Source organism: Sylvia atricapilla, chromosome 6 (genome assembly GCF_009819655.1).
Source record: "Sylvia atricapilla isolate bSylAtr1 chromosome 6, bSylAtr1.pri, whole genome shotgun sequence".
NCBI lineage: Eukaryota > Metazoa > Chordata > Aves > Passeriformes > Sylviidae > Sylvia > Sylvia atricapilla.
The window spans coordinates 62211638-62224252 of NC_089145.1; the positions used below are offsets into that span (position 1 = coordinate 62211638).

The window sequence follows — 12615 nt, forward strand, 5'->3', positions numbered from 1 at the left end:
GAGGCCGGCCCGGAGCACGCAGGGTTTTCTCCGGCCGCTGAATCCTGCAGTCCTGAACCCGCGGACACTGAGGGAGCTCTTGCCAGGACAAGGCAGGGCTGGCCCCTGGGAGGACACAAAGCCGGGGCTCAGTGGGACAGAGGCCAGGCACGCTTTCCCGGGGCCCCAGGAGCTGCCGAGGAGCAGGGATCCGGCAGCCCTGGCCGTGACCCGTGTGCCCCGGGCCGGGCCCGAGGGGCAGCAGCGCCCACGGCCCATACCAGCGCGCCTTTACAGCGTTTATTGGCATCGTAGCGATACAGTGCACGGTCAGAAACAATTCCAGAAGTTACAGCCTTGTCCGCAAACAGCCCTTCCCGCCTAAGCCCGGGAAGAAGCTCCAGTTATGCACGAAGTTACTCCAGGAGTGAAATAATGTTCGCAATTTTAGTAGGATTTTAGCTTATAGTAGTAACGTCTCTCCGATTTCTCAGCCGCCTTTCCCATCCTATCCCTGCCCGGGGCAGAGCTTGCTCCCTGCCAGGATTACCGAAGGGTCTGACTGAACCTCGGCCACCCGGCTGGAAGATTTGGGGGCAGATCACTTTATAAAGTCCTGTCCCTCGATGGCTCGGGCTCGGCCTTTCACAGGCGCATCTCGGAGCGCTGCCGTGGCTCCAGCCCGTGTCACGGAGCGGCTTCTCCTTCTCCCGAGGAGACGATGAGCGCTGACTGCAGCCACTACCCTGGGGCTCCCCCTGCAATGGCCAGTGACCCCGGGTCCCCTCTCACCCTCAGCCCCCGCTCTCCTCCTGGCCCCGGTGCACAAACCCCCCGACGGCAGCGCTCAGCCTGTGCCGGGACTTCGCCGAGCTCCTTCATCACGGGGCCTCCTCCCGGACACCTCCTCTCAGCCTTTTCTCCTCACGTCACCTCCTTCCTCCGCAGAGACCTGAGCAGGGAGAGAGCACATCCCAGGCACACGGAAAGCGGCGAGGTCCGCCCAGCGCCCCCTTCCCGAGCTGCCTGCCCCCGCCCTTCCCGGGGGCTCCGGGGGCAGACACAGGGCTCGGCTCTGCTCAGCTAACTCAGCTCCCCCGGGGCCCGACACAAGGGATTCAGTGACAAAATCCCCCAAGCGTGACACGACAGCACCAAAAAACTTTGTGGCCGGGCTGTTGCCATCAGCTCCTGCCAGAAGCCTTGCGGGGCTGCAGAGGGATGCTGCTGATAAAGCTAAGGGCGGCCGGAGGGAGGAGATGCTGCAGGGCTGCTCGGCCGGGAGTGGGCAAAGCTGCCATCGGGGAGAGCTTTTCGGGAGCTCCTAATGAAGTCACGCTCAATCACTGGTTTTTTCTCAGAAGAAAGGTAAAGGTATGAGGGCAGCTCTTTAACCCTTCTATTAGTGTTTTTCAAAGCATGAAAGAAGGTACAAGCTTTAAGAGATTTCTCATGACTTCAGTGATGACTCACCACGCGGTTAGTAGCTTTTCAACTATCGGCTACCGCAAGACGCGCATGAAAGCATTATAAAAAACCCAAACAAACAAAACAAAAAAAAAAAAAACCCAAGCAAAACAAAACAAAAAACAAACAAAACAAAACAAAAAAACCCCACTAAAACCAAACCTAACCAAACAAAACAAAAACCACCAAAAAAAAAAAAAAAACCCCAAGGCAAAACCAACTAAACAAAAAGGAACTGCGGGCCCAAACTCCCGTGAATCATCGTGTTTAATAACTAACTAGGTTCAACTCTGCATGTCTATGTGCGTTTGTGTTTCCATTGTCAAAGAATGAGCGTGTATGTTCTTCACATGTTAGATTTGCAATTTCGTGTTCGTTCCGACATTCCCTAACGACCCATCCCACAGAGGTGTCTAAAAGCACCTACAGATGATCTCCCATCTCTCTGCTGCTCCAATGTGACACACCTACTTACATTTTAGGGGTAAATAATTTGAGACAGATTTACAGTTCAACCCTCTCAGCAGACAGGAGGAGAGGTCTGCGTGGAATATAAATTCAAGAATGTAATTCTTTCTCAAACAAATAATCTGTTCCCTTTCAAATATAATTAATGTTTTGATAGTGCATTTCTTGTGAGAGAGAGATACAAAAACAGAGGCAACCTCTTGGATCTCTGTTTGTATATTTTCAACAGGAATTTACAGTACCTATCTTGTGAATGTGACAGATAGAGTGTTTTGAACACTTCGAATTTTATTTATTAGCAGAACTACAGCAGGGAACTGATAGGTCCTCACTATCCACCATGCCCATTTAATACAGGGGTTTTGTCGCAAAGGAAATCGCAGTTGCGGGAGGAAGGCATCAGTCTTTCAGGGGGATGAGAAATGTTCCCTAGTTCTCAGGGTGCAGGCTTCTGTCCTGTTGTGCTCCGGAGGCATACGTCCTTGTGCTTTGTCTTTCGTTCTCCTCTCTCTTTCCTCCGTGAGACTGAGCCTATCTCCCTTTTCTTCTCACCAGGGAGTTTAGGAAAACGGTGGGAACATTTTGGTTTTGGGTCTGCAGCGTTCCCACTGGTCCGAGCAATGATGTGTTTCAAGTCATGTAGTCTGAACAAAGCCATGTTTGAAAATGCCCGAAACATTCGTCAGATACTTGTTTTAAATCCTGTTACATGACTGTATGGTTCATTCGTTGTAGATCTACCTACTCCAGGGGGGCTGAATTGTCCGTTTTCCCCTTCTTCCCCTTTCCCCCTCTTTTTACTTCTTTCTCTCTTGGCCTTCTAAGGCCGGTTTCAGAGGAAGGTACACAAAGACCATTCTGCCACACTTGGGAATACGAAATTCACTGATATCTCAATGCCTACATCGCTTCTAAAGCACAACACAAAACTGTCTTTGTGAGGGGAAAAAAACCCCAAAACCAACCAAAGAAAAAGGGGGAAAAAACCCAAACAACACCCCCCCCCAAAAAAAAAAAAAAAAAAAAAGGAAAAAATCAAAATCAAAACAAAACCCAAACACCCAACAGCAAACCAACCCCCAAAACTACCTTTTAACTCAAAGTGCTATAACGCTGGGAGTCAGTTTGAGACCAAAGCCATATGGACACTCCTATCTAGTTCATGAATGGCCAGATTCGGCTTCCACAAGTATCAAAAGCAAATTTCACATCCATGCCACTGCATTGCATCCCCACGCTGTCTACAGCCTGGTAATACACCCTGTCGTATGGTTCATTTTCCAATGTCAGATTGGTTTTGAAAAATCGAGTATCAATCGGAAGAGCAGGGAAACTTTAAAAAGCCTTGGTTTCCAGCTGGGGTTGCCTTGCCTCACCTCACTGGGCTCAAGCCGGTACTTTCAAAAAACAGGGAGGACACATTTGAAAATGACTCTTCATAGAAAGTGCCAGACCTGCAGCCGGCCTGAAAGTCTTTCGTAGACAATAAACAGTAGAAATATGCGTCATTACTAACCTTGAAAAATAATCACTGGGCTTAGAAGAGCGGTATTTGCGTTTATAAAATAGTGCAAGGAAGGCCCTCTAGTTGTACAGGAAGCACACATGGCTATTCCCATGTCAGGCTTAAAAAAACCCGCAAAAATAAAACAAAAAACCCCAATCAACAAAAAACACCTCAATTTTCCCCCGAATTTATAATCTCTAGGTAGATTATTACAGCCCCGTAGAGTGTTATCTCCCTACACGAGGGTAGTATAACTTGGGTTTGGAGTATACAATATTGTAACACCCTTTTAATTTTATCGTATGGATTGTCTGGATTTACCTTTTCTAGAAACTCCTAAAATGTCTTGTAAACACCTGAACACTATGACAGAGATAACCTTAGTTCAATACAAAGTTACCAACCTCAGTCATTGAGATCCAATTAATTCGATGTTTGCCTCCAGTGATCTGTTAAAAAAAAAAAAAAAAAAAAAAAAAAACATACGGAGGGGGAGGCGACGGACACACAAAAAAGGAAAATATTTACCGCATTGATCTGATAATATCTAGGAAAATGTCAAATACACACTTTTTAAACTATCGTTCTTAAAAATAACAAAAAAATAATAAAAATAGCTTCGGTACCTCTGATATGCAACTGGTCTTTTTTCGCCAAAGGCGAAACATTAGGAACGATCGCACTTACGTTCAGAAAATATTGTTATTTTTCTTAATGGGGAAAATTGGACTCCCGCGACTTAGATCTGTGGTTTTTAGAACTGGGATGGAAATTGGACTGACACCACTTTGCACTTTAACAATCGGATTTCGTCAGGGTACAAGTTGTTTGTTTAACCCGACAGCTCCGTGCACCCCGTCGCACGCTTTTACACACTCATTAAAACGATTATTCACGACCTGTCGAGTGTTTTCTCGTTCATTCACAGGAAAGACTTAGCGCTCTAAGATTCAAGAGCACACGGTCAGCTATACCACTGGCCGAGGGAGAGATTACTTATCTCTGTGATCATCTGATGCGAGGCTGTCTTATCTCTACAGGTTGTAAAGCAGCAGTTCCTGGAGGTAAAAGAAAGAGGGGAAAAAAAAAAAAAAATCCTCTCCCCCCCGCCCCCCCCCAGCCCAACCAAACTCGCCGAAAGGAAAAGACGAGGAAGAGAAGCGAAGGGCTCAGGGCTGGCTCAGCCCCGCTCGCTGCTCCCGTGGCCGCTCCACAGCCCGTGGCTCCCGCCGCTCCCCGGGCAGGCGGCGGGGCCGCTCAGCCCTCCGGTACCGGTTCTCCCCCTGGCCATCCCCGCTCAGCCCTCCGGTACCGGTTCTCCCCCTGGCCATCCCCGCTCAGCCCTCCGGTACCCTGTTCTCCCCCTGGCCATCCCCGCTCAGCCCTCCGGTACCGGTTCTCCCCCTGGCCATCCCCGCTCAGCCCTCCGGTACCCTGTTCTCCCCCTGGCCATCCCCGCTCAGCCCTCCGGTACCGGTTCTCCCCCTGGCCATCTCCGCTCAGCCCTCCGGTACCCGGTTCTCCCCCTGGCCATCCCCGCTCAGCCCTCCGGTACCCGGTTCTCCCCCTGGCCATCCCCGCTCAGCCCTCCGGTACCGGTTCTCCCCCTGGCCATCCCCGCTCAGCCCTCCGGTACCCTGTTCTCCCCCTGGCCATCTCCGCTCAGCCCTCCGGTACCCGGTTCTCCCCCTGGCCATCCCCGCTCAGCCCTCCGGTACCGGTTCTCCCCCTGGCCATCTCCGCTCAGCCCTCCGGTACCCGGTTCTCCCCCTGGCCATCCCCGCTCAGCCCTCCGGTACCGGGCTCCCCCTGGCCATCCCCGGTCAATCCTCCGGTACCGGGCTCTCCCCCTGGCCATCCCCGCTCAGCCCTCCGGTACCGGGCTCTCCCTGCCCTCCCTGCTCCCCGGCTCTCCCTCCAGCCATCCCCTGCCTTCCCTGCTCCCTGCTCTCCCTCCGGCCATCCCCTGTCAACTCTCCGGCACCGGGCTCTCTTTCTGGTACCGGGCTCTCCCTCCGGCCATCCCCTTCTCTTCCTGTTCCCGGTTCTCCATCCCCTGCTCTCCCTGCTCTCTCCATCCCCTGCCCTCCCAGCTTTCCAACCCCTTCTCTCCCTGCCCTCCCGGTTCTCCATCCCCTGCTCCCCGGTTCTCCATCCCCTGCTCCCCGGTTCTCCATCCCCTGCCGTCCCTGCTCCCCGGTTCTCCATCCCCTGCTCTCTCCATCCCCTGCCCTCCCGGCTCTCCAACCCCTTCTCTCCCTGCCCTCCCGGTTCTCCATCCCCTGCTCCCCGGTTCTCCATCCCCTGCTCCCCGGTTCTCCATCCCCTGCTCCCGGTTCTCCATCCCCTGCTCCCGGTTCTCTCCCCGCTCAGGTGCCCGTGCCGGCGCGGTGCAAGCGGGGCGAGGAGGATAAGGGTAAAGCGGAGCCCTCCCCGGAACGGCCGCGAAAGAGAACGCGGGTGTCGGCAGGAAAAGTGTGTTTAAAATAAAATAAAAATTTAAAAAAAATATCAAAATGTCAGCCTTCTGGGGCCCTGAGAGGGGATGGCTGGAAAAGAGACAGTTTAGCAGAGGGGCTGGGGCGATTCCTTTTGGACCGATTAAACCATTAAGGCAAAAAAGCAAGGAAAAATACCGCCTGCTTCGAGCGCTCTGATATTTGGATGCCGATCCCTCTGTTTAGTTTTGTTTAGTTTTGTTTGGTAGGCTTTTTTTCTTTTAATATATCGATCCCTGATTTCGATATTCAGACTACCTCCTTACACTCAATCTATGTGGAAACCCCAGGGGCCACTCTGTCGCTGGGAAGGTGTTTTACACTTACAAAGGAAGCCAAGGGCCCGGAAGGCGAAGCACACATCAACTCCTGCTCAGCCTCTGCGGATCCAGAAACGCATTTTTCATTTGGAAAATATCTAAACATAATGCCCTTTTTATTTAAATGAACCGACCCCGAACGCAACAAGGGATTTTAATCTGAAACGGTTTCCTAATTGCTCGAAAGGCAAGCACGTATAAGTAATTTGTTAAACTTATTGGATTGCAATAATCCACTATCAGGTTAGCTAAGAATGGCTCTGTCAAGTGTGTTTCCCAGTCTAAGCTCTTTCTTTCAAACCAATCTGGTATAATAATTAGCAGACAAAGAACCCGAAATATGTAAGCAAATGCCTAAAGATCTGCATAAATAAACATACTAATCAATAGCAAGCTACTCAACACTTGTCTTATTGATGAAGAGACAATCGATTTTGCTGTTCCAACCTGCAATCAGAGATCTGTATTTAATTATTAGTACTTTTACCTTCACTGATTCGGTAATAAAAATAGAGGTAATGAGTCCTACCCTTCCTCCTAAATACAAATGATCGTGATGACATAACTAAAGGCAACTTACGCTTCCCAGCAAAACAAACAACTTTGCTCAAGCAGAATAAACAAGCAAGCAAAGAAAGAGCTGCCTTTTGTGATGCACGCCAGATGACACCTTCACGGTCAGAAAAGATCGGACAAATGTATACCTGCACATACACACACGTGTGTAAACCTGTATATGTACAGCTATAGAAAGATTAATATAGAGGGAAAAGTTCATCGATGGAACAACAACGCCGATTTTATTTGCGGAATCCCCGTCTGTTTTCTCATAAACCCGGATGGGTGTGTGTATACTGCGCGCTAATAAACCACCCTTGCCATTTTGTACCACTGTGCGTGTGGTACAAAATCTAGACTGCATTTAGAATCCTCTAGATGAGCTCGCCATCAGAAGTGCAGCTCAGAAATCGAAAAGGAGATTTATTTTATCACCAGCGTGTTGTGAAGTTATCTATGAGGCACAGCATTAAATATACGATTATGTGATGTGCTTAACCGTACCCTGCCACAGACCTCCCGAATAATCTGTCCCAGCTTTGTTTTGTGCGGGGTCTAGTGAAAAGTCTAATAGGAACCATCATCCCCGTTAGAAAATAAATTGGTGTGGGGATGAAAGTGTGTTTGGGCGTGCGAGCATCATAAAAAAGATTTGAACCAAACTTATAGCAGCGCCAAGATTTTTGATTCAAAAGAACAGTTTGGTAACAAGTGAATATTACCTATATTTAATTTATAAAAGTATTGCCTCCTTCTGGGACACGCTACGATTCACAATGAGATTATCTAATTTTTTTTAAGAAAATACTTTTCTCCATTTTTTTTTTTCTGATTGTGTTCTGAGGTTGAGAAAGGGATCCTCTTTTTTACTCTATAGCCAGGCTTCGGTCAGATTTTTTTGGCAGGTATGTGTCTCTTCTTAGACATAATTAACTTAGCAGACTAGCTAATATTAAATACTTGAGATAATTTCTGAGTAGAAGCAAGCAAGGTGGGGGTGTGGGGCCGAGAGGCGACAGAGAGGGGTTCTCTTCCTTCCACCAGCGAACGGTGCAGGGCAAACCCTTCGCTTGGAGGATGGCCAAGGTGACGGGGACCTGGGCGAGGTGTCCCCTCGGGCCGGCCGCTGCAAACCTCCCCCAGCGGCAAAGGGAGAGCGGCCCGGAGGAGAAGAGCTCCTTTCACGTGTTTCTACCGCCCTGTAAAAGATGCCCCTGCGAAACCATTTGTATAGAGCTCTGAATTCCCCACCGCGGGGGAAAAAAAAAAAAAAATAAAAATCAACCCAAGAGAGCCCAGGCTTCGTGCCGCCTTTGTAGTTGGAAATTCAGGCTCCCTGGTCAGGCGGCTCCGGGCGAGGAGAGGTTTCACCTCCCGGGCTGAGGTTAAGCAGTTCTTTGCAGCTAGCTTTACAGGGATGCTTTACTCACCTTAGGGTAGGGTGACAATGGCAGGCTTTTCTCAGACCCCTCTCGTTTAGTCTTTCCTCTCAAATCACGGATAACCCCAAATACACTTGGAGGGCTCCCTAGAGATAATTCTTTGAAACGGACTTTGCATTCATTTCCCCGACCGAGAGCAGCAAATCCGCTCGCTTTCAGTCTAAGTCGCTAGCCTGATACTGTATTCTGTTACACCGCACTGAGAGGGGGAGGAGGGGACGCCGCTGCGAGTTGCTTCGGTTATTTGTTTATTTTGGCACTTTAATTATTTTCTTTGTTTTGCAACTTTTCCCTGCCTCGTTTGGCTCCAGCGGAGCGAGAGGTGAGTTCGGCAATCCCATCGCTGGACGGGAGCGTCTTGGAGCAGCCCTTGGGAAGAGGACTTTGAACGCCTCTCTCTGGGCCAGCATCTGTCCGCCGGCAGCTGGAAGAACAAGGCTCGGTCTGCACGGGGACACGCTTCAGGGCCCTGCTCCTTTCCGAGCGGGGAGAGGCGGCCCTGCCCCGGGCCCTGCCAGCGCAGAGGCCTCCTGCCAGCGGCCCTTTGGGCGGCCGGGCCCGGGAGAGGCCCCGAGCGGCTCCGCAGCGCTGCCCGTGCCGCGGCCGGGTTTGCCGCGGGCCGAGAGCGCCCCCAGCCCGCGGGAGGCGCCGCCGCCACCGGGGCCCGCGGACACGCGTGTGCGCCCACGGCAGCGGGCCTGCCCCGGGAGAGAGCCGGGAGAGAGCTGGGAGAGAGCAGGGAGAGAGCAGGGAGAGAGCAGGGAGAGAGCAGGGAGAGAGCCGGGAGAGAGCAGGGAGAGAGCCGGGAGAGAGCCGGGAGAGAGCAGGGAGAGAGCCGGGAGAGAGCAGGGAGAGAGCAGGGAGAGAGCAGGGAGAGAGCAGGGAGAGAGCTGGGAGAGAGCCGGGAGAGAGCCGGGAGAGAGCAGGGAGAGAGCAGGGAGAGAGCCGGGAGAGAGCAGGGAGAGAGCAGGGAGAGAGCAGGGAGAGAGCAGGGAGAGAGCAGGGAGAGAGCCGGGAGAGAGCAGGGAGAGAGCAGGGAGAGAGCAGGGAGAGAGCTGGGAGAGAGCCGGGAGAGAGCAGGGAGAGAGCCGGGAGAGAGCCGGGAGAGAGCCGGGAGAGAGCAGGGAGAGAGCCGGGAGAGAGCAGGGAGAGAGCAGGGAGAGAGCAGGGAGAGAGCAGGGAGAGAGCTGGGAGAGAGCAGGGAGAGAGCCGGGAGAGAGCAGGAGAGAGCCGGAGAGAGCCGGGAGAGAGCAGGGAGAGAGCTGGGAGAGAGCTGGGAGAGAGCAGGGAGAGAGCTGGGAGAGAGCAGGGAGAGAGCCGGGAGAGAGCAGGGAGAGAGCAGGGAGAGAGCTGGGAGAGAGCAGGGAGAGAGCCGGGAGAGAGCAGGGAGAGAGCAGGGAGAGAGCCGGGAGAGAGCTGGGAGAGAGCGGGGAGAGAGCGGGGAGAGAGCAGGGGGCTGCCGTGCCCAGCCCCGCCGGCCAGGGGCAGCTCCGGGCAGTGCGGGGCAGTGCTGGCCCTGGGCAGCTCCGGGCAGTGCGGGGCAGCTCCGGGCAGTGCGGGGCAGCTCCGGGCAGTGCGGGCAGCTCCGGGCAGTGCGGGGCAGCTCCGGGCAGTGCGGGCAGCTCCGGGCAGTGCGGGGCAGCTCCGGGCAGTGCGGGCAGCTCCGGGCAGTGCGGGGCAGCTCCGGGCAGTGCGGGCCCTGGGCAGTGCGGGGCAGCTCCGGGCAGTGCGGGCCCTGGGCAGCTCCGGGCAGTGCGGGGCAGCTCCGGGCAGTGCGGGGCAGCTCCGGGCAGTGCGGGCCCTGGGCAGCTCCGGGCAGTGCGGGGCAGCTCCGGGCAGTGCGGGGCAGCTCCGGGCAGTGCGGGCCCTGGGCAGCTCCGGGCAGTGCGGGCCCTGGGCAGCTCCGGGCCCTGGGCAGCTCCGGGCAGTGCGGGCAGCTCCGGCAGTGCGGGGCAGTGCGGGCCCTGGGCAGCTCCGGGCAGTGCGGGCCCTGGGCAGTGCGGGGCAGTGCGGGCCCTGGGCAGTGCGGGGCAGCTCCGGGCAGTGCGGGGCAGTGCGGGCCCTGGGCAGCTCCGGGCAGTGCGGGCAGCTCCGGGCAGTGCGGGCTCTGGGCAGCTCCGGGCAGTGCGGGGCAGCTCCGGGCAGTGCGGGCCCTGGGCAGCTCCGGGCAGTGCGGGGCAGTGCGGGCCCTGGGCAGCTCCGGGCAGTGCGGGGCAGTGCGGGCCCTGGGCAGCTCCGGTACCCTCGGAGCCGTCCCCGGCAGGCCGGCAGCGGGCACACGGCCCGGTGTGTCACGGGTCACCGCCGGCGGGCGCTGGGCGGGGACGAGCGCTCGTGTGCCCGCACCGATGCCCGTCCTGCCGTGGGGAGACACTGCCGCTCGGACCGCCACCCCCCGCGCTCGGCTGTCCCCGGCACGGCGCCGCCGAAAACTCCGCTTGCGGACACGTTACAAACGTGAGTTATTTTCACGAGGGCAGAACTGGCAGCGGCGGAGGGCTCAAAGGCGTGGGCCGGGTGGGAGAGCAGCCGTGCGCTCCCCCTCCGCCTCCCGAGGACGGCCGAAGGAGAACACGCGTGTCCCCGGAGGGCCCGTGTCCTGCCCACGCCCGGCCCGTCCGCCAGGAGAAGCCCACGGAGCGCATCGGAGTTATCAGGCGTTTGCGTTCCCGCCCCTGCTCCGGGATTTTGGCACGTAAATGGCCACGTACACACGAGGCACTCAGGGAATTTGGGGAGTGGGGAGACAAAGGGCGAGGGGCCTGGAGCTCTCTCGTGGACACGAACGCTGTCCGTGATCCCTTTGAAGGGCGCGTTTTCTCCACTGGAGCGCTCAGAGCGAAGCGCAGCTCAGTACGGCTCTTCGCTAGGTCTCTTTCCTCGATCTCCCCCAAATTTTTTGGCATTTAGTCTCTTTCGTGGAAATTTAGGGATATTAGCACCCTTTACACAACCCTGAAAGGTGCGATAAGCCTGTAGCTTTTTCTCAAATGACAAGCTCAGAATTTTTAGAAGTAATTCATTACAGAATCCGCCTATACCCGCCATGCTAAAATCGTCTTTCATACAGCAGACGCGGATAAATGACCAAATTTCCTCCGACAGGAGTGGTGGGGAGGAATTTCGCCTAGCCCCCGGAATATTTCCGTGCTGTGACCAAAAAGGCAGAGGGATGTGCGGGAATGGCGCTCTCTCCCATTCTGCTTCCAGCGGGCAAAAATCGCGCGTGAAGCGACTTGATTCCTGAGTGTAAAAGAGGAGTAAAATCCGCACTCACCCGCTGCCGTCGGAGGACTCCCATCCCCAAGTGCCATCGTGCGCCTTTCCTGCAGGTAGAGGCGGTTTCTCCTGGCATCTTAAAAAAAAAAAAAAAAGGCAAACACAACATTGCACCCGTGTGACTTTCTCTGACATTGGTGGCAAACAAAGAGCACGTTAACAAAACAAGCCAAAATATCTACAGATTAACCACGAGAACCGCTAAACCGCCGAAGAAACTTCCAACTTACCGATTGAAACGAAAGAGCCCGAGGGGGAGGGGAAAGGCCGGGGGAGGAAACACTTTGAGGAAGAGACCGAAAAGAAAAAAAAAAAAAAAAAAAGGAAAAAAAAAAAAAAAGAGAGAGAGAGAGCGAAAATCCTGACATTAGGCACACGCAGTTTTGGTGTAACTGGTGCTTGGAAACTGTGCTTCGGTTGCACGGGCGATCTGCTTATCGGGGGGCCCGGGGAAACTGCACGTTTAGACACAAGTCTGTCATCTCTAGTCGTTTGTATCACATGGATCTGCCTGTGGGGATAAGAGGTAGGGAAGATTTTATTGAAGTGCACCTACCCTTCTGGCGGGAAGGATTGCTGGGCAGGTTTCTTCTGGAGGGTCCCATCTCTTTGGAGTAGCTGAAGTGGAGTTGAGGGCAGGTTCTCCGGTGAGGTAGGAATGTGCAGGAACTCCGCCCTCTGGGCACAGTCACACAAACCCAGCACAACAGATACAGCCAGCCCTAAAACCTCGAGTGATCTTCACCTTCACCTCTTCCTAACCCGCTTGCCCAGCAGTTTGTGACCCATTTACCCAGGCACCTCCAGCACGGGGCGGAAAGAGGAGGGGAGGGGAATTAAAGCCGAGAACTCTGGGGTGCACAAAAAAGCAGAGAAGCTCCTAGAGACACTGGTGCGATGGCTAGACACCTCTGCAGTGTGTGCGTGTCTATACGCGTGTATACATTTCCTTGCCAATCGCTGCCTTTGGAGCCCCGTACACTCGGGGTATTACTCGCGGTCACACCATTAATGCAATAGCCGTGATTTCTACAGGCAGATTTTGTTTTTGTTTTGTTTGTTTGTTTATCTCCCATCCTAAGGGAAAATACAATTAA

General features: G+C 54.2%; 1 long non-coding RNA gene across 1 annotated transcript; it reads right to left on the reverse strand.

Annotated features, from left to right (window-relative positions):
* Nucleotides 1-2967: 2967 nt before the first annotated feature.
* Nucleotides 2968-12211, reverse strand: LOC136363076 (uncharacterized). Its single transcript, XR_010743896.1, has 3 exons — nucleotides 12075-12211; nucleotides 11517-11594; nucleotides 2968-3870 (listed from the first exon to the last, which is right to left on the reverse strand). It is a non-coding gene; the product is annotated as an uncharacterized lncRNA (long non-coding RNA).
* Nucleotides 12212-12615: the final 404 nt, after the last annotated feature.